The sequence below is a fragment of the Dermacentor variabilis genome, chromosome 11 (assembly GCF_050947875.1).
Source record: "Dermacentor variabilis isolate Ectoservices chromosome 11, ASM5094787v1, whole genome shotgun sequence".
Classification (NCBI taxonomy): Eukaryota; Metazoa; Arthropoda; class Arachnida; order Ixodida; family Ixodidae; genus Dermacentor; species Dermacentor variabilis.
Window position 1 is genome coordinate 2,074,209 of NC_134578.1, and position 20,100 is coordinate 2,094,308.

Consider the following 20,100-nt stretch of genomic DNA (forward strand, 5'->3'; position numbering starts at 1 on the left):
TTTTCCCGCCGGCTTGGGTCACTGGCTAGTCCATGGTCTAATGAGTAAATCAAATGAGCTACTGTGCTGAGGCAGCCGAATTTGAATCTAACCGTTAGACCAACTTGCATCACTGGGTACGTGTCCAATTCACCTCTTTGACGCCACCCTTTATCACTGGGTGTGTGCCACAGGGTACAGAGACGGACATAGGCGCAAACTACGGGGGAGGGGCTCCAGGGCCTGAGCCCCACCCCCCTCCACTCAGGCCCTGGGGAGTCTCCAGGGCCTGAGTTTACCGGGAAGGCTGAACACCCCCCCCCGGCGATACCAAAGCCCCCCCCTACTTATCGTGCCATTACCAGTGTTTTGTCACCCACGTCATTTGAGGTTTCATTTGACTTGCCTCGACCTTTTAACTTAGAATTTTAATGTGGCTAATAGCTTACTGCACCATTGTTGGCGCAGACGTGCACGGATTTTAATTTTAACTTTGCTTTATTTATGGAAATCCTGACAATAGGAGAACAAGCGCATTAGAAGTTGCAGCGGTGGCTGCCTTACCCGTATTTTCTCACTTCAACATTGTTTTAAATTTCCACTGTAAGGACTATGCACATACACAATATATTTAATTATACGCACAGGACAAATTTCATTATATTTTTAATGAGAAGGAGGTAACAAAAAATTAACAAATATTTTTAAAGGTATGGATAGCTTATGCCTAGAGAAGGAATATGTTGCTGTATGTTCACCTTGTTTCAAAATGCTTTGCGTGCTTTTTTGACCGTGAAAAACCTGTAGACTTTAGCCACCCCTTCGGCTGACTCTTTTATCAACGACGTATGAAATGCATGTGAATGATACATGTCTCAGTATCGCTTCTCTTTCCAGTAAGGAAAGCTAATAACTAATTAAAAAACGCTTCTAATAATTTACAGCATCTAATAGGGACGCAGACATCGTCACTTGCATGCAGAGATCATAAATATATACATGGTGTGCCAATTAACTATCATGCACAAAGATTTAAAAAAAGGCAACGCGTTACTCGAATAAAAGCTAGTGCACATTGTTTTCATAACAGTGGAGTAGCTGCCAGTATTTTTTTTCGTTACTGAGATTTAAGTAGGTAAGTGTAATTATTTTCTAACTCTTGACGTGCTATCATAATTATCAAAGTGTCAATAAGGCATTTGCAGGGACAGCCAAGGGACATCTAAGTACGGTATTTTCAGCGACGTACTAATTGCGCACAAATTTTTTTCGACCGATAAACCCTGCGAAATATGGCGAATACCACGTGACTGCGCTCCCACCCGCATCATAAAGCAGCGCCATCGAATACGCTCCTTCTGAGTTAGCCAGAAAGAGATGAAGGAAATAAAGAAATCATCGCCCAGGCATTCTGTACAGATGGCTAACCAGCGAAGCTGAAACGTGCGGCCCTGGTGTTTATCACTGGATTAATCCCGATGGTTCATTAAACGACGGATCCTCAGTACGCAGTTGCTGCTTGCGCTCGGCTGCAACGAGCCTGTTCTTGGCCCGGGTTGCAGCATCGGGACGGCGTAGACGAGCTCGTTCCCGGTTCTGCTCGCGGCGTTGCTGATCGAAGGCTGGCTGCTCCTCCGGAATACGTATGACGCCTGGCCTACCCATTTCGGAGCTGGAGAGAAACGGCTGCGCGCCCGCTCGGCTGCGACGGAGAGCAATGACGTCACTACTAGCGTAGCCAATCGCGCGCCTCCCTTGCGTTTTTTTTTTCGTGCATTAGGATGGGGTTGCGCCGGAGGAGTTTTTGGCGTACAGGCGACACACGGATGAACGGACAAATTGGCTACGCATATACGGTTTCGCTGTAAAACATCATGATCGAGCTAGTGCCTTATCTGGTGCACCTCGGCCGAAGTAACATGTCGCGTTTCCAACTATCACAGCTAGTTGGAAACAAGCTATGATAACAATTGCCTTAGCGTAGATAATGTACACAGATGCTTCTTTTTTTGCCACAAAACCTATCACGACGAAAGCGAGTTGACAATGTCAGTGCAAAGGTTTTGCGTTTTGTTTCGTCCCAGTCGCCATGTCTTTCTCTAATGAACGGAAGGTAAAAATTATACTTGCCTTGAGAGCTGCAAATAATAACAAGAGGAGGGCCGCAAATATATATCAGTCATGGAATTGTGGCGGTAGACCAAACATGTCGACTATCATGAGAAATAATGAAAATCGGAGACGAACTGGCAGCTTCAAGAAACAATGGCGTAGGTCTCCATCTTTGAGTCCTAGCATACGCATGGATATTGCTACAGACAAAGCCACAAAAGGACTTCAGTTGACGCGATAGATCTTTTATATAGCTGTCCTGGCACCTTCGTCGTTGTCTTCCTCTGGGAGCCACACAACATGCCTAGCATGTGGCCCCGAATTGCACCCAGTGGCTGTCAGTTCTGTCAAGGTCGTGGCATTATCCCCCCCCCCCCTTGAAGCATCGTCTCGATGCGGAACATTGATGCACTGGAGAGTGCCACGGTGATACTATTAAGGAAGACGTAGCTGGTGAGAGAAGTGCAGAGCTTTGTGCTCAGCGGGAGTGGTATAGCTTCAACCTAGAGACGTAAACGACATCGGACAGACGTGGGCATCGAGGACGGCGAGTGGTGCCTTCTCCTGCAGGAATCACTTCGTATGTGACGTCGCCGAGTCGTTGAACGATGCTATAAGGTCCGAAGTAGCGGCGCAAAAGTTTATCCGACCGACCGCGCTGGCGGATCGGTGTCCACACCCATACTTTGTCACCGGGTTGATAAGTGACGTCGCGGTGACGAAGATTCTATCAGTCGGCGTCGTTGTGTCGTTGGTAGCGGATACGCATTCGTGCGAGCTGGTGCGCCTCTTCGGCGCATCGAGCGAAATCAGCAGCATCAGTGACAACATGAGAACAGCGGGGGGGTTAAAGCATCGCGTCCAACGTTGTGTCCGCTTCCCGGGCATGCACCAAACGAAAAGGGGTGAAGCCCGTAGTTTCTTGAACGGCAGTATTATATGCAAACGTAAAATATGGGAGAACGTCGTCCCAGTTCTTGTGGTCGACGTTAACAGACATGTAAATCATATCAGCGATCATTTTGTTTAGCCTTTCTGTGAGCCCATTCGTCTGGGGATGGTAAGCTGTGGCTTTGCGGTGAAATGCAGCACTGAGAAGCATGATATCTTCTGTGAGCTGCGCTGTAAATGCTGTGCCCCAGTCGGTTATAACCACTGTTGGAGCGCCGTGGCGGAGTACGATACCGTGTACAAAGAAGGTCGCAGCATCATTAGCAGTGCCTCGTGGGAGAGCTCTGGTTTCAATGTAACATGTAAGGTAGTCTGAGGCAACAGCAATCCAACGGTTACTAGCCCTCGACGTGGGGAATGGTCCAAGGAAATCTGTGCCAACCTGCTGAGAAGGGATCCGCGGAGGATCCACGGGATGGAGAAGTCTAGCGGTACGCACGGGTGGTGTGTTGCGTCTCTGGCAGTCGCGGCATGTCTTCACGTATTGCTTTACGTCATGGCGAAGGTTAGGCCACAAGCACTTTCGGCGTATGCGTGAAAACGTCCGTGCGAATTCCAAGTGGCCCGAAGATGGCTCGTCGTGAGAGGCCCGCAGGATGTCGTCACGTAGTGAAGACGGCACTACAAGGAGGCAGGCGGATGCGGTCGAGTGAAAACCCAATTTTTATAGGACGCCATCGCGGAGAAAAAATGTTGATAACTCGCGGACGAACATACGAAGCGGCTCTAGTAAACGGTTCTCAAGGTAGTCGATGAGAGGACGGAGTTCTGAATCATCGCGCTGTTGCTTGCTGATGCCTGATACTGTGATAATGGAAAGAAACGCGTCCTCTTCATCAACGTCGAATGGCGACGGTTGAAGTGGAGCGCGTGACAGGCAGTTGGCGTCGGTGTGTTTACGCCCGGATTTGAACACTATCGTCATATCGTATTGTTGCTAGTGAAGACTCCAGCGTGCAAGACGGCCAGATGGATCCTTTCGATTGGCGAGCCAGCACAATGAATGGTGATCTGTCACAACTCGAAACGATCGGCCGTACAAATATGGTCGGAACTTAGCAATTGTCCACACAACGACCAAGCATTCTTTTTCCGTAGTGGAATAGTTACTTTCAGCTGGAGACGAAGTGCGGCTTGCGTACGCAATGACGCGCTCGGCTCTATCTTGCCACTGTACGAGAACGGCACCAAGCTAGGCCAACGTTGCTGGCATCCGTGTACAACTAGGTGTCACTGCCTTCGTGAATTCATACACGTGAATTTTTTATAAAATACAATGTAATGACAATTGCCAGTATGTAAGATTATCGACACTGTAGAGCATACAAACAAGAAATAAAAAACGGAGCCAGCTTTCTAAGAACACTAGCGGATTTAAAAATCAACATTACAACATATACGACAAGGACCAGAGAGTTTTGGAAAGTAGAAACCCTTAGAACGACATACAGACAACAAACTATTCGTAACAACCTGCCAAGGTTACTGAATACGCACAACGAAACCACCGGATTGGAAAATACCTCTTTTAAAGCTCTGTGTAGTTATTTCTGCCTGCACTAGATTGTTTCCCTGGCTTTCGCAAATTTTTCCTTATCGAAACCAACTAGTCCCATTCTATAGCTTATATTCTTGGTTTTTCATTTGTTTAGTTTGTATGAGAAATGTTATTCGTACAGCTTGTGTTATAATTATATCTTTCTCACCCCCGTGTTTTTGAACAGTTGCGATACCGTTGTGACTATCATTGCTTTTTATCCTTATTGGTTAGAGATGTCTTTTACTATGCCCTGTTAGAGCACATCTTTCTTTCTTCATTTGCTTCGCATGGTTCGCAATGCTCAATTTTGTGTAAAGGACATTTGTAAACAATGATGTACTGCCTTTGTGTTTGCTAACGCCGCGCAAACGCCAATGCGGGGGCGTGCGACTTCGTCAAGCTGTCCATGTGGCAGCTTTTTCTGCATTCCCCTCGCGTCATGTACTGATGCAAATAAACATCATTGTCACTGTCATTGTCATTGTCATGCATTAAAAAAGTTGATTGCTTTCATCAAGGGCGGTAACCGTTCAGGTTACCTGCCCCTTTTTCGGTGAAGCTACAAGAAGTTTGTCCGTCTTGGTGCGCTCCAGAGAACGCGGATCTTTTGGCGTCAATGAAGCCGGGTCTTTCGGGTCGACCTCCATCCCCTTTTCCGACGCGCTGGATGACCGAGAGCCAGGCGCCGAGACGCGCGTCTCGAGCCGTGGAATTCGGTTCAACTTTCGCTTCTGCGGCAGCGCGGTCTGGCGGCAGTCGGTCTTCGAGGATGATCAGAATCAGGATCGGTTTTTATTGAGATGATTAAAAACATTACAAGATGTTAACATACAGAAGGATGTCCCGAAGTGAAAGACTGCAATGGGACCTCCTTTACAAAGTAAACGTATTAAAAGAAATTACAGCAGTTTCGACAAATCGTTAACATGTATTTGAATCGCACCGCTGGCGCGAGTTGTTGTGGTCGCACCGCTGGTGCGATCGGTTGGGAACTCGGCGCTGACGCCCGTGGTTGTACCTGGGTCGCAAGCCCCAAGGGTAGCGTTGGCCTGGCGGCCTGGGGTACAACTGGAAGCATCCGAAGGTCCCGGCAAAGCATGAGTCGACTGGTAACAACAAAACAACTTGTTTATTTTAACATCGCAAAGAGTTGGCGGTCAGGTTGACCGAAGTAGAGAGACGGGAGAGCACTTTACTCAACAGAAGAAATCGGAGCCCTCCTTTTGGCGTCCGGGGGCAGCTGTTTTTATACTCTCGCAGTTGAGGGCAAGAAGGAACCCCTCAATAGACGAGCACGTGATTGTACAATGGGTTAAGGTGACGCATACTGTCGAAGCGCCGCTGGTCGGGCACAAAGACAGGGAGGAGAAGGTAACTTCTGCTCTCGTAGCGCCTCTGGTCGGGCACAATGACTGGAAGGAGAAGGTGACTTCTACTCTCGTTATCGCCGCCGGTCGGGCACAATGGCACATACACTCACACACGCACGTGAAGACACGTGGCATCGGAACATGCCTGGAAACGCCTGGAAACGCCTGGAAACGCCTGGCGGGGAGCGTAGCGGCGACGCCGAACGGGCCAAAATGTCTGCCGCATTGTTGCAGTCGCGCCGGCTAAACCGCGCGTCGTAGGCGAAACGTAACAGACCGCCCCGCCGGGGGAAGGAGATCCCGATGGACAGGGGACTGCATCCGCTGTCCGGAGGGATGTCGCTCGATGATGCTCATAACCGAAGTCGGGCGTCCCTCGACGTTTCTTGAGCGCAGCGCACAGAGAAGGCCTCGTTCTCTCGTTCAGGTTCGCACAGGACACTGCAAAGTGACTTCGGGAGAGTTCACATTCTTGTTCTCGTTCCCGGCAAGCGTTAGAACTACGCTGAAACGCAACACTTTAGGACGGAATGTTCCCATTGGTGAAATGAACGCCGCATACCTACTAGCCTCTTCTGTAAGTGGAACCTGCCAATAACCCCTGACAAGATCTAGGGTGGAAATAAACTGAGCGCTACTAACTTTCTCAAGGCGCTCCTCGATGTTAGGGATCGGATAAATTTGATCCTTAGTGATGGAATTAAGCCTGCGGTAGTCGACGCAAGGACGAGGTTCCTTGCCCGGTACCTCAACTAAAATCAAAGGGGAGGTATAATCACTCTCACCTGCCTCAATAACACCGAGCTGTAGCATTTTCTTTACCTCAGCCTCCATAATATCGCTCTGGCGGGGTGACACCCGGTACGCCTTGGATCGTACTGGCTCTGGGGAGGTAAGTTCTATATCATGAGTAAGTACAGAAGTCCTACCAGGCCTCTCAGAGAACAGACCTTGAAACTCTTGTAATAGCTGGTGTAGTTCGGTTTTCTGCTCAGGCGACAGCGGTGCTTTACTGATAAGGTCACTAATGACTTGACCGGTGTCTTCCCTGTTCGTCACTGAGGCTAGTCCCGGAAGCTCGACCGGAAGCTCTTCAGGAACGTTTACCATCATGCACACCACTGCTTCCCTTTGTCTATAAGGTTTGAGCAGATTACAGTGGTAAACTTGCTGTGCTTTCCGCTTTCCTGGCAGACTCACCACGTAGTTAACGTCCGACAGTTTCTGAACAATTCGTGCTGGGCCCTCCCACTGCACGTCTAGTTTGTTGTTTAGCGATGTGCGCAATATCATGACCTCATCGCCCACCTCAAAACGACGGGCCCGGGCTGTCCGATCATAATAAACCTTGGCCCTCTGCTGGGCCTTTGCCATTGCTTCACCTGACAACTCCTGTGCCCTTCTTAAGCGTTCGAGGAGCTTAAGCACGTACTCCACCACGACTGGGTCGTCGCCCCTGCCTTCCCACGATTCTCGAAGCATGCGAAGCGGAGACCGAAGCGAGCGACCGTACACCAGCTCAGCTGGCGAAAACCCCGTAGCTGCATGCGGCGCGGTCCTTAATGCAAACATCACCCCAGGCAGACACAGCTCCCAGTCAGTTCGATGTTCAAAACACAATGCTCTCAACACGCGCTTCATGACGGAGTGGAGCTTCTCAACGGAATTCGACTGTGGGTGGTACACAGAGCTGTGTAGCAGCTTTACCCCACACCTTTCGAGAAAAGTTGTCGTCAAAGCGCTAGTAAACACTGTGCCCTGATCTGATTGGATTTCTGCAGGAAAACCAACTCGCGCAAATATGGACAGTAGTGCATTGACTATCTCAACTGAGCTGAGTTCTTTAAGCGGCACTGCTTCAGGGAACTTTGTCGCTGGGCAGATCACAGTCAAAATGTGTCTGTACCCCGTGGCTGTTACCGGCAGAGGTCCCACCGTATCAATAACGAGCCGTCTAAAAGGCTCCGTAATGATAGGTACCAATCTCAACGGCGCCCTCGATTTGTCCCCTGGTTTGCCCACCCGCTGACAGGTGTCACATGACCTTACGAAATGGTCTGCGTCCCGAAAACACCCTGGCCAATAGTACTCTTGCAAGAGACGGTCCTTAGTTTTCTTAACTCCTAGGTGTCCGGACCACGAACCCCCGTGTGACAAGCGCAACAGATCCTGACGATAGCATTGAGGCACGATCAGCTGATCGAACTCCACTCCTCTTCGGTCTAGATACTTCCGGTACAGGACTCCACCTCTTTCCACAAAACGCGCATTTTTCCTGGCGATACCTTCCTTGACATTGCAGCGTATGTTTTCTAGGCTACCATCCTTCTTTTGCTCGGCTATCAAAGCCGACCGGCTGACTTTTAGCAACCTATCAAGTCCGTCTGACGTAGGCGCGATGAGCAAATCAGTATATAGCTCTTCTAACTTTCCCGTGTCGGGCATTTCCTCTACAGTATCTGGCGCCTTCAACGCTACAGGCTCAATTTTATTCAGTTCGTCAGCTTGCTGCACCTCTGACCCTTTTTCATTGTTCGATAACGTCGGCCCCGCAACTACCGCCTTTGCAGCGAGCTCCCGAACCTTCGATCTGGTTAAGGCCTGAACGCTAGCCTCACCAAACAAAAGCCCCTTCTCGCGCAGGAGGTGATCGGACCTGTTTGAAAATAGGTACGGGTACTGAGGTGGCAGCATAGATGACACTGCGGCCTCCGTCTCAAGCGCTCCGAAAGGTCCTTCAATAAGCACTTTTGCTACCGGCAGACACACGCTATGAGCTTCCACGGCTTGCTTGATCCATGCGCACTCGCCCGTGAACATATCGGGTTCTACGTAGGACGGGTGAACTACATCCATCGTAGCTGCGGAATCGCGAAGCACTCGGCACTCTTTCCCGTTCACGAGGAGGTCTCGCATGTAAGGCTCGAGAAGCTTCATGTTCTCGTCAGTGCTGCCTATTGAAAAAAACACAACTTTTGGTGTTGTTTCCGGACACTGCGCCGAAAAGTGACCCGGCTTCTGGCACGTATAACAAACGCGCGCTCGCCTCATCTCGAACCGCTTTCTGCGTTTGGCTGCCGCCGTCTCTTTACGTTTGGTCGGACTGCTTTCACTCGCATCCTCACTACGCGTGTCCCCCTTTAATCTCATGGGCGTGAATTTCGGCCTCTCAAACTTCGAGCCAAATTCACCCTTTTGACCGTCCTTAGCTCCGCGAGCCCGACGCGTCACAAACTCCTCGGCTAGCTCAGCGGCTTTAGCCACCGTACAAACGTCTGGCCTATCCAAGACCCAGTATCGCACGTTCTCCGGTAACCGACTATAAAACTGTTCTAGCCCGAAACACTGTAGAACTTTATCGTGGTCACCAAACGCTTTCTCTTCTTTGAGCCACTCCTGCATGTTTGACATAAGCCTATACGCAAACTCTGTATATGACTCACTTTTGCCTTTCTCATTTTCCCGAAACTTCCGACGGAACGCCTCCGCAGACAGCCGGTACTTTTTTAGAAGACTCGATTTCACTGTGTCGAAATCCTCTGCCTCCTCTCTATCCAAGCGAGCGACTACGTCGGCCGCCTCGCCGGGTAACAAAGTGAGCAAGCGCTGTGGCCACGTTTCCCGAGAGAACCCCTGCTTCTCGCACGTTCGCTCAAAGTTAACCAGGAACAAACCAATGTCCTCTCCAAGCTTAAACGGCCGCATCAGGTCAGTCATTTTGAACAATACGCGTTCTCCTGCACCGTGTGCCTGACTTCCATTACGAGCGCGTTCGATCTCTACCTCAAGACGCTTCATTTCCAAAGCGTGTTGACGGTCACGCTCTTGTTGCTCTCGCTCTTTCTGTTCTTTACGTTCACGCTCTTCTTTTTCTTTCTGTTCTTTAAGTTCGCGCTCCTGTCTTTTTGCAGTCTCCCTCTCTGGTCTCAAGGCATTCCGACAGCTCGTCATCCTCAGCCTCTAACTCAAGAATAGCCTTTAGCAGTTCTGGTTTTCTGAGTTTGTCTGAGACATCCAGACCCAACTCTCTTGCAAGCTCCAACAATTTCGGTTTGCGCAACGACTTCAAATCCATGGCTGCTCTGAATGCTGCTTTCTCTACTGCTTACTATTGTCTTGCCGCAAACTAACCCGGCAGCAACGACAACCACAATTACCAGCTCTGTTTCTGACACTAACAAAAGCCTGGCAAAGCTCAGAAGAAGAAAGTCCCGCACTCACCAAACCTCGCAGCCAAGAGTTCAGCGCAGTCGTTCCGCTGCAGGCAACCAGTCATCACACAGGGCTCGTTGCACTGCTCCCGGATCGTTGTTGAGCTGCTCAGCATACAGTCAACTGCATCTCTTTGCTGCTGGCCTCCGTTGTCGCGATCTCACCGCTGGCAGACAGTTATTTGAATCGCACCGCTGGCGCGAGTTGTTGTGGTCGCACCGCTGGTGCGATCGGTTGGGAACTCGGCGCTGACGCCCGTGGTTGTACCTGGGTCGCAAGCCCCAAGGGTAGCGTTGGCCTGGCGGCCTGGGGTACAACTGGAAGCATCCGAAGGTCCCGGCAAAGCATGAGTCGACTGGTAACAACAAAACAACTTGTTTATTTTAACATCGCAAAGAGTTGGCGGTCAGGTTGACCGAAGTAGAGAGACGGGAGAGCACTTTACTCAACAGAAGAAATCGGAGCCCTCCTTTTGGCGTCCGGGGGCAGCTGTTTTTATACTCTCGCAGTTGAGGGCAAGAAGGAACCCCTCAATAGACGAGCACGTGATTGTACAATGGGTTAAGGTGACGCATACTGTCGAAGCGCCGCTGGTCGGGCACAAAGACAGGGAGGAGAAGGTAACTTCTGCTCTCGTAGCGCCTCTGGTCGGGCACAATGACTGGAAGGAGAAGGTGACTTCTACTCTCGTTATCGCCGCCGGTCGGGCACAATGGCACATACACTCACACACGCACATGAAGACACGTGGCATCGGAACATGCCTGGAAACGCCTGGAAACGCCTGGCGGGGAGCGTAGCGGCGACGCCGAACGGGCCAAAATGTCTGCCGCATTGTTGCAGTCGCGCCGGCTAAACCGCGCGTCGTAGGCGAAACGTAACACATGGAAGAATTACAGGTATCAGTATGAATACCATGATTGAAGAATTACATGTGCATAAATGCCATGAGAGAAAGCACTGTAACATAATCTCGTTGACAACTAATAAAGTAACCGAGCAGGTGATGGGTTAAACACAGTGCAATTTGCTAAATCGAATGTATATGTGAGGCAGAAACAGAAACATAATGGTATGGCAATGAAAATGAAATGAAGGCACCCTGAAAGAATGGTTGTGAGTATGAACTAGGCATAAGTATTCGACATAATTTACTCTTTTAGTTGTTTCTTAAGGTCGTGAATTTTAAGTGTTTTTATATGTAATGGTAGTGTGGTCCAGAATGCGATAGATGAAGAATAGAGGCTCTGCTTGCCATAATTAGTATGTATTTTGTGTAAAATGATGTTCCTATTTATTGCAAGCCTGGTAATATTAGTATTTATTAGAGAAGATTGTGGTATCAAGCTATCACATCGTGCGTAATTGATTTGACGGAACAAAAAGGTACCTAGGTTATATTTAATGAGTTGTATGACTGAAAGAATGTGATTAGTTGGTGAAGGTATGAGGCGTTGTTATATGGGCTAAATGTAATTATCCTGATAGCCTGATTCTGTCGGACTTGCAATGAGTTTAAATGGGTTACGTAAGTGTTTCGCCAGCAAGTAACGCAGTAGTTAAAGGGACACTAAAGGTTACCAGAAACTCAAGTTAAAATGGTAGAGCAATGTTCTAGAACGTCTAAGGCGTCAATATAATCGCGAACAGAGCTTTAGTAACCGAGAAATTGAGGTAAATGCATGACACCATTTGAGACCCCCCAGCGACATTCCGGTACTAGCCCGATGACGAAAGGTCTCCTCATAATTTGTGTTACTAATACTCAACTACTCGTATTAAAAATATCATTTCATTCGATTATAAGCCGGAAAAAATGCTACTTGTCTACGTCTATTCGATTCTAGGAAAAAATAACATTTTGACGTTACCCTTCAGTAATATGGGTGTTCGAAAGGTTTCGTTTTCGCTCGACTCTGCGCCGCGCACGCTTTGGAGTTTCAGTAGTTTCGTTATCGCGTCGTGCTGTGAGGGTTCTGCTCGCGAAACTTTCATTTGGAACAAGCAGCGAGAATGCCACGTCCATGTGATGTCGTGGGAAGCCCTCGTTGCTTTCCCGCTCCGGAGAGCCGGTGTCGAGGCCGCCGTCGTAGTACGCAACGACGCCGGCAGTGCGAACCCTCAGAAGCAGGTCGCGCTCGTCGGTGCTCAAATAGCTGAAGTTGAGCCCACCATCGCGAGCCAATCTGTCGGTGTCAGGGTCCATTGCGACGAGCGTCGAAGTTAGCGTCATAGAATGAAGTACCAGCTTATGGGCGTCTTGCGCTGGAGTGTGAGGTATAGTAGCGGCGCCTGGTGGCGGTGCGGGAAACGACATCTGGGTCGTGCCAGCTTGGGTCGTATTGAGCCCTGGCTGTGGCGAAGCACATTTCTAGGCCGAGTTTTGCGTCGATTCGCACATTTTTATGCCCTGTTGCGAGTGCGAAAAGGCTCGTCGCTTCTCATAGACCACGCCGACCACGCTGCGAGCTTGCTGCAGCCTATAGTTTAACGAAAACGGACTCTCCGTGTGCCGTGGGACGTAACGTGGGACGTAATTCGTTTCTCCTTCCGCTAGCCACCATACTCCCGCTTTCGCTCTGCTGTCGGCTCTGTCTTGGCTCTGTTTCTGGCCGCGCGTTCGCGTTTTGCGCAGAAAAGCGGTAGCGCCGTCTGCGGACGCCGTTCTACTCACCGATGGCGCAACGTCACTATGAGACCATGATGTCAGTTCTCCTCGATCGGAGGGCGGGCGATTTGATCTGCGCTAGAGGTACGCGGACGCTTCAGAACGCATTTTCTCTTAAAATAAGTCTCTCCTTGGCACGAAACAAGCGTTTCAAGGTTTCTGGGATGGTATTTCAACAGTCCACGTTGACTTAATAGTAACCTTTAGTGTCCCTTTAATGTGGGAATGAATAAATGAGAAATATAACGATAGTAATATTTGATGGTTAATTGTTTCATGCTTTTAGAAGTACCCTAATCCCGTGGATAATCTTCTGTTTCACTTTGGTTAACTGTTCAATAAATTTAAGATTTCTGTCTGCTTCTATGTCAATATAATTACATGAAAAACTTGCAAGTATAGGACTTGCGCCCAGAAAAATAGGAGGAATTGAGTGAAGTGTTCATTGGTGGGACGTGAATATAACAAATTTTGTTTTCGACGGGCTTATCTGTAGCTGGTTGGTATGGCACCACTCCAGCAGGCTGTGTAAATCACCATTAAGATTAGATACTAAGGTTGTAAGACATTTATCGGAGTTAATGATAGTATCATCTGCATAAAGTATACATTTCGAAGAGCAGAGGCAGTTAGGCAGATCATTGACGTATAGTAAAAATACAAGCGGACCCAATCTGGAACCCTGGGGCACGCCAGTGTTAGTGAACATGGTTTTAGAATGAACGCCTGAAATAGTTATTACCTCCATTCTGTCTGTTAAGTAATATTGTAGTAACAAAAGTGCTGGGCAAGTAATTCCTAATGATTCAAGCTTATGAAATAAGATGTGATGATTTATTTTCTCAAACGCTTTGGGATTAAATCTACAAATACTGAAGCTGTATAATTGCCTTGATCGATAGCGAGTTTTAGTTGATCGGTTAGAGCAACAAGAGCAAGTTCAATCGAGTAACGCGAGCGAAAGCCGTATTGGAATGGTGAGAGAATGTTAAATTTTGTAAGGTAATCAGTTAAAAGGTTTTCTATGGATGGATGGAAACAACTTTATTTTGAATCCGGCAAATTTGACGACCAAGGTTTTCAATTACCTTGCTAAAAAAAGGTAATACACAGATGGGGCGGTAACTGGAAATTAAAGAGCGGTCACCTTTTTTAAGAATTGGGGTGATCTTGCCTTGTTTTAGTTCCTGTGGGAAACTGCCTGATATAAACATGATGTTGGTTAAGTCTGCAAGGACATCAGTTATTAAGGGTGCAATTAATTTTGTATGGGATGGGCGTAATTTGTCGATGCCGGCGCCGGTTATTTTCATGTTGTTTATAATGTTTAGAACTTCCTGGATTGTAGTTGGAAATAAAAAGCAAGACTTTGGCAGGCGCTGGGGCACGGGATTGTCATGCGCAGGTCTCTGTAGTTCGCTGCTAAAGAATAAATCAGTAACGCATCAGCTATTTCTTTGGCGGTCTTGTACACCTTACAATTATAATCAATTTCTGTTATACTTTCGCGATTATTTGCCCTATTTAAAAGGAGTTAACAATTTCCCATTTCCTTTTTACGTTGTTACCGCATTCCAAAATTTTTCTTTCGTATGATGTTTTTTTAGCTCTTTTCAATGTGGCAGAAAGCTGGTTAGAAAACTTCTTGTACCGAATGGCTAAATTCTTGTTAAATGGTTGTCGCTTGGTTTTATTGTAAAGATGATCTTTCTTGCGCATTAAAGCTAGGAGCTCATCTGTTATCCATGAATTCTGAGGCGACGCGAATTTCTTTTTGCATACAACTTGATGGGAATGACGATCAAAACAGGACTTAAGCATGATGGAGCAGCAGTGCCTGCAGGCACCAAGGGGGCGGATGGAGTTTCGACAGGAATACCGGACGTGGACCCTGTAGACTCCTGAAACCGGTGTAGCGCTGCCCCTTGCCGCGCCGCACTGGCGTAGCTTACTTGAGGTAAGTGCTTTAGCCTTTTCCCCGCTTCAAAGAATTAGAGGTGTTCCTTTACAGTGATTGCGATGCTTTCATTTTCTCTTTTCCAGCAAGGGCAGCTACGTGAGTAAGCTGGGGTCGCCCTTAAACATTGTGCAGGAGTATTGCAGTTGTCAGATGGATGGTGGTTGGCACTGCATTTCGCACACGTTCTTTTTCCCGTAGATGTTTGGATGCATGTCCGAACCTCTGGCACTTGAAGGACCGCATTTATTTATTTATTTATTTGCATGTATTTATTTACATTTATTTATTTATTTATTTATTTATTTATTACATACCCGCAGTTTACATACCAGCAGCTTTGGTTCGGTATGTATGGTCTTACAATGATTTTAAAATAACCTGCGTGGAGTGAACTGGGTACATTACTAGTACCAAGTGTGGGTATCACGTTTTTCATGGAGATCTGTTGGTCATTTCGCCGGAGAGTTATTCTTTGTACCTTGATAACGTTTTGCTCCTGGAATCCTTCAAGGAGCTCTTCGTCACTGAGGTTCAGGAAATTGTCGCCTGATATTACTCCCCTGCTTGTGTTGAGCGAGCGATGTGGAGAGATCGTCACATTAACTTTACCAATACTGGTGAGTTAAGCGAGCTTTTCGACTTGACCTTTCTTTGTCTGTTCGAGGAGGAGGTCTCCTCTTGCAATCTTTGAGGCTTTGTAACCAGGTCCAATCGTGTTTCCAATGCATTTAGGTGCGAGAAACGTGGCAGTTTTCTTACAGTTTTGTTGCCTTCACTGTGAAGGACATGGTACTTTGGGAGGGTATCTTCGTTATGTTTCACAAAGAGCTGGAAAGTCGCTTCGGTGCGCCCTCTGTTTAGGGCGTGATCTTCAAGGGGGAAGGAGTGTTTGCCATGTAAGCCTTCAGAAATTCGGCGGCGATGGTAGCCACCCACCATCGAGCCCAACACGGGGTCGCTACGAGGTTGGAGAAAGACCATATGCATCGCCGCTATAACCTAGCATAAAATACCGAAGGTTGGATAACTACGCCAGGTTGACTCTTGCAGCCCAGAAATTCGGAAATCAGAAGAAGACAGCAACGAAGAAACAGCGACAGAGAAAGCGAAAGATTGAAGAGGAGGCCAGGAAAAGGCGACTGCCGATTTCCTCCCGGTGGGTCAGTCTGGAGGTGCCGTCTATGTGAAACAGAGACCGAAGAGGTGCATTGCCTCCGCCTCAGAGGTCCGAACACCCGGCATCGGCTCAACGCCCAGGATCTCCCTTTCCCCAGACATGGCTAAGCCGCGCACGCCTACACGCGGCCGGGTCCAACCCTCTTCTGCTCGGATACGTAGTTTCGCAACATACCAAACGCCTGCTGACGCAGACTGATTTATAGCGGATGCGTACCTCCACAAGACATAAGAGGAGACAAATAGAGGGCCAGACTCGCAACTAAGTTTACTGCAGGAAGCACGTAATATATAGGCACAGAACCATTACACTCGCCGCACGTTCAGGGATACTGACAAAATAGTTGAAATCACAAGATAGCTATCAAAATCGAGAGAAACTATCAGCAAACCAAATCCAAAATTTGAAATTGGCTTTTCCGAGGTAAAACCGGCGGAACGCTAATGCCGTTCTAGATAGGGCGCGCGCAGCCGCGCAATACGCAGTTGCTACTGGAGTACAACGCCGCCCTTCCTTCCACCGCGGCGGCGGTGTTCTCGCCCTTGGACTTTATACCGAACACCACGGCGACGGCGACGACAAAAAAAAACTGACGATTACGATATTCTCTCATGCGAAATTTGAGTGCAGCTCAATACGTGTTTTCATTTCGCGCCATATTGAAGCAAAGCATTTGAGAGAGATATGTAGCAGAGCCGGCCATTGTCGAAAATCTGATCTGCGTGTCAAGCACGTCGGCTTTTATACATGACTCGCCAAAGGTTTCAGTGTGAGCACCGGTGCCGCCTGGCTACCAGAAAGTACTACATAATTCGCGTCGATTTCAAAACGATCGCACACCATGAGAATCGAAACAAGCGCGAACGAGACCAAACCAAGCAAACCAAACAAGCGCGAGCGAAAGCGGACGCGAGCAGACGATAGTACGAAACGAGCGGTACGTCCGGCATTGACTAGACACGAGTGCGCACCGAGCGGGTTCGCATGAAACCGGTTTCCGGCGCGCATGTCGCTGGAGGAGTCGCCTTCATTGGTCTCCGACCTTCGGGGCTCGTGTCTTTCATTTACTCCAGCGCGTTCGCTCTTTCATCTTTCGCTGGTTCGGTCGGGTACGCCGCGGCCGATGCACGCCGCAGGAACCGCCCATTAAGAGCTGCGCTCTAAAATGCGCCTGGAATGTCCATAAAATTGCTGTCGCAATAAAACAATTTGAAAGCATCCAAACATTATGCGGCCGATTTATATGCAATCGTTATAAATGTCACAACTCGCCGACAGCTGTTTTGCAACTAGAAATTCCTAAAGAAAGGAGAAACATCGCCGTGCTCAAGATGCTCCGTTCGATATACATCGGTAAGCTGCTAATTCGACTTGAAGATGCTTTGGTAAAGGTACGGCAGGAGCATCCCGCAACAAACATATGCATAATATTAAACCGACTTTCGTACACACCAATGTATATAATATGTTATTTCCCAAAGACGATCGCCGACTGGAATACTTTACGGAAAAGTTTTCATTTTCTTATGCCTCTCGAGTGAATTGTATTGTACTGAAGTTGCGTCTCACTTTTCTATTATCATAGATTTTGCTTTATTCTTCATCTGAAAATTTTGAGATGATTCATGTATGCGTTGACTATATGGTACTCCCTCTCCTGCTTGTCCCTTAATTGATTCGCACTATGTACTAGGTAAAAAAAAATCAAGTCGCAGTTTCGCCCGAAAGGCCAAGCACCGATTGCGATAGCAAATTAGTAGACAGCTATACGAAGTAAGGCTAGCAGTCGTACCGGCCGTATAAGCTTGTAAACATACCCTTACTAAGTTAGCAATGATATAACGTACAAGAACCCGCCGTGGTTGCTCAGTGGCTATGGTGATAGGCTTCTGAGCCTGAGGTCAAGGGATCGGATCCCTGCAAAGGCGGCCGCATGTCGATGGGGGCGAAATGCGAAAACCCCCGTGTACTTAGATTTAGGTGCACGTTAAAGAACCCCAGGTGGTGGAAATTTCCGGATCATTCATATTTAAAACAGCGCCCCCCCCCCAAAAAAAAAACGCGGACAAGGAAGGACACAGGACGAGCGCTGACTGCCAACACCTTTATTGGAGCCTGCGCAAATATATACAATTTGCAACGGGCATAAAGAGAGTGAAAGAAGAAGGGAAAGGCGAGTCACCGTCGGTCAACTCCTGCTGCGCATGCGTCAGTGACATTAAACAATATAAAAGTAACCATAACATGGTGTACACAGGCCAAACAGATTAACTTCTAAGGAACGTAAGTTCTTTATCACAAAGTGCTATGGAAGGGGAACTAACACAGTTGGCTCCTAACTGACATTGAAAATGCCTCAAAGATTTCTCTGGTCATCTGATTGCTGTACCTTTTCAACACACGTGTGTCGTCAAGGAGTGTTGAAAAGCTACCCTTTGCACAATGAACAGCCAGATTACTGCAAGTCTTTATCTTGACACATTGCGCATGCTCACGCAAACGTTCATTGATACAGCGTCCTGTTTGCCCTATGTACGTGCAGCCGCAAGAGGTGGGAATGGAATGCACTACATTGGTACTGCAATCTTCAGGTTTGGCGACGTGTTGTTTATTGCACAGTCCAGGTGTTCTCCGGCTTTCGTTGACTTTTTTGCACATCCTTCCCAACTTGTTAGGCGCAGTAAACACGACCTTTATAGCAGCCCGGCCTGCGGCTTTCTTGATGCAATGGAACACACCATTTATATACGGGATCGCAACAGTCTTGGTTAAGACATCACCCGCCTCACGCTGCTTCTTGGGGGAACGAGCCTCTTGCAATAAAACTTCCGCCAAGGATGACAGCAGTTGTTCAGGATGGCCACTTGCTTTAAGCCGCTGGACTTGATTGGAGAGGCTGCTGGACATCGAGTGGTGGCAAGAGCGAACGACCGCATTTCTAAGGGCCCCTAGGGCGATGGAGCGCTTCACCACTTTAGAATGGTTGGATGTGTAGGGATGTGTGCATTGTGCAAAGTGTGGCTGTTCACCACTCCTTGACGACACACGTGTGTTGAAAAGGTACAGCAATCAGATGACCAGAGAAACCTTTGAGGCATTTTCAATGTGTCAGTTAGGAGCCACCTGTGTTAGTTCCCCTTCCGTAGCACTTTGTAATAAAGAACTTAAGTTCCTTAGAAGTTAATCAGTTTGGCCTGTGTCCATCATGTTACGGTTACTTTTATATTGTTTAATGTCACTGACGCAAGCGCAGCAGGAGTTGACCGACGATGACTCGCCTTTCCCTTCTTCTTTCACTCTCTTTATGCCCGTTGCAAATTATATATATTTGCGCAGGCTCCAATAAAGGTGTTGTTGGCAGTCAGCGCGCGTCCTGTGTCCACCCTTGTCCGTGTTTTTTTGGCGCTGTTTTAAATATGAATGATCCGTACCAACTAGCTCGCACCCAAACCCTTCTGAAATTTCCGGAGTCCTCACTACGGCGTGCCTCCCAATCAGAAAGTGGTTTTGGCACGTAAAACCCCATAATTTAACAAACCTACAAGCGCGATTGGATTACGAGGACGTAGAAAGAACCTGACAGACAGAGACCGCGCTGTCCCTTTTTGTCTGTTTCTTTGTGCGGCTACATTTAGTCTCGCTTACACATACTATCAAGGATTCGAACAACAAGCCCGCCAACATGTTGTAACTAAAAATAACAAGCCCTGTGTTACGCGCGCACAGGTAACCATGAACACATTTCGCTCGATGAGCGCGGAAACTGTCTGTCAAAATGAAGGAGTGAGGAATCGCGGCCGCAGCAGCGATCGAATTGACCTTCTTGCATAACTCGCTTCAATGAGAACGAAGCGTCGAAAGCACAGCGCATAGGAAGCTACCGGCACTACGCGCACTCTGCAAACATCGCAGATCGCTTTCAAGATACGGCGCCCGCACGGCGGGTGAATCTCGCGCATGCAAGCAAAGAAAGCGGGGAGGAAGCGCACAGTCTTCCGTCGCGCGCAATGATCCAGGGTGAGGGTAAGGAGAGGGGGCGGTGCATTTTGAAACCCATCTGCGACGGCGACAATCCACCGCGCATTGTGTTTTCGCGACTTACTACACGTTGATGCGAGAAGGAGCACGGAG

The 20,100-nt window shown here is 48.2% G+C and overlaps 1 protein-coding gene across 2 annotated transcripts in view; it reads left to right on the forward strand.

Annotated features, from left to right (window-relative positions):
- Positions 1–20,100, forward strand: part of LOC142564698 (alpha-(1,3)-fucosyltransferase C-like) — an 89,279-nt gene that overhangs the window by 14,360 nt on the left and 54,819 nt on the right. For both annotated transcript variants that reach the window (XM_075675829.1, XM_075675830.1), the window contains exons 2-3: positions 14,643–14,789; positions 14,876–14,888. The gene's annotated coding sequence lies outside the window, so the exon portion shown is untranslated. The remainder of the gene's footprint in view (positions 1–14,642; positions 14,790–14,875; positions 14,889–20,100) is intronic.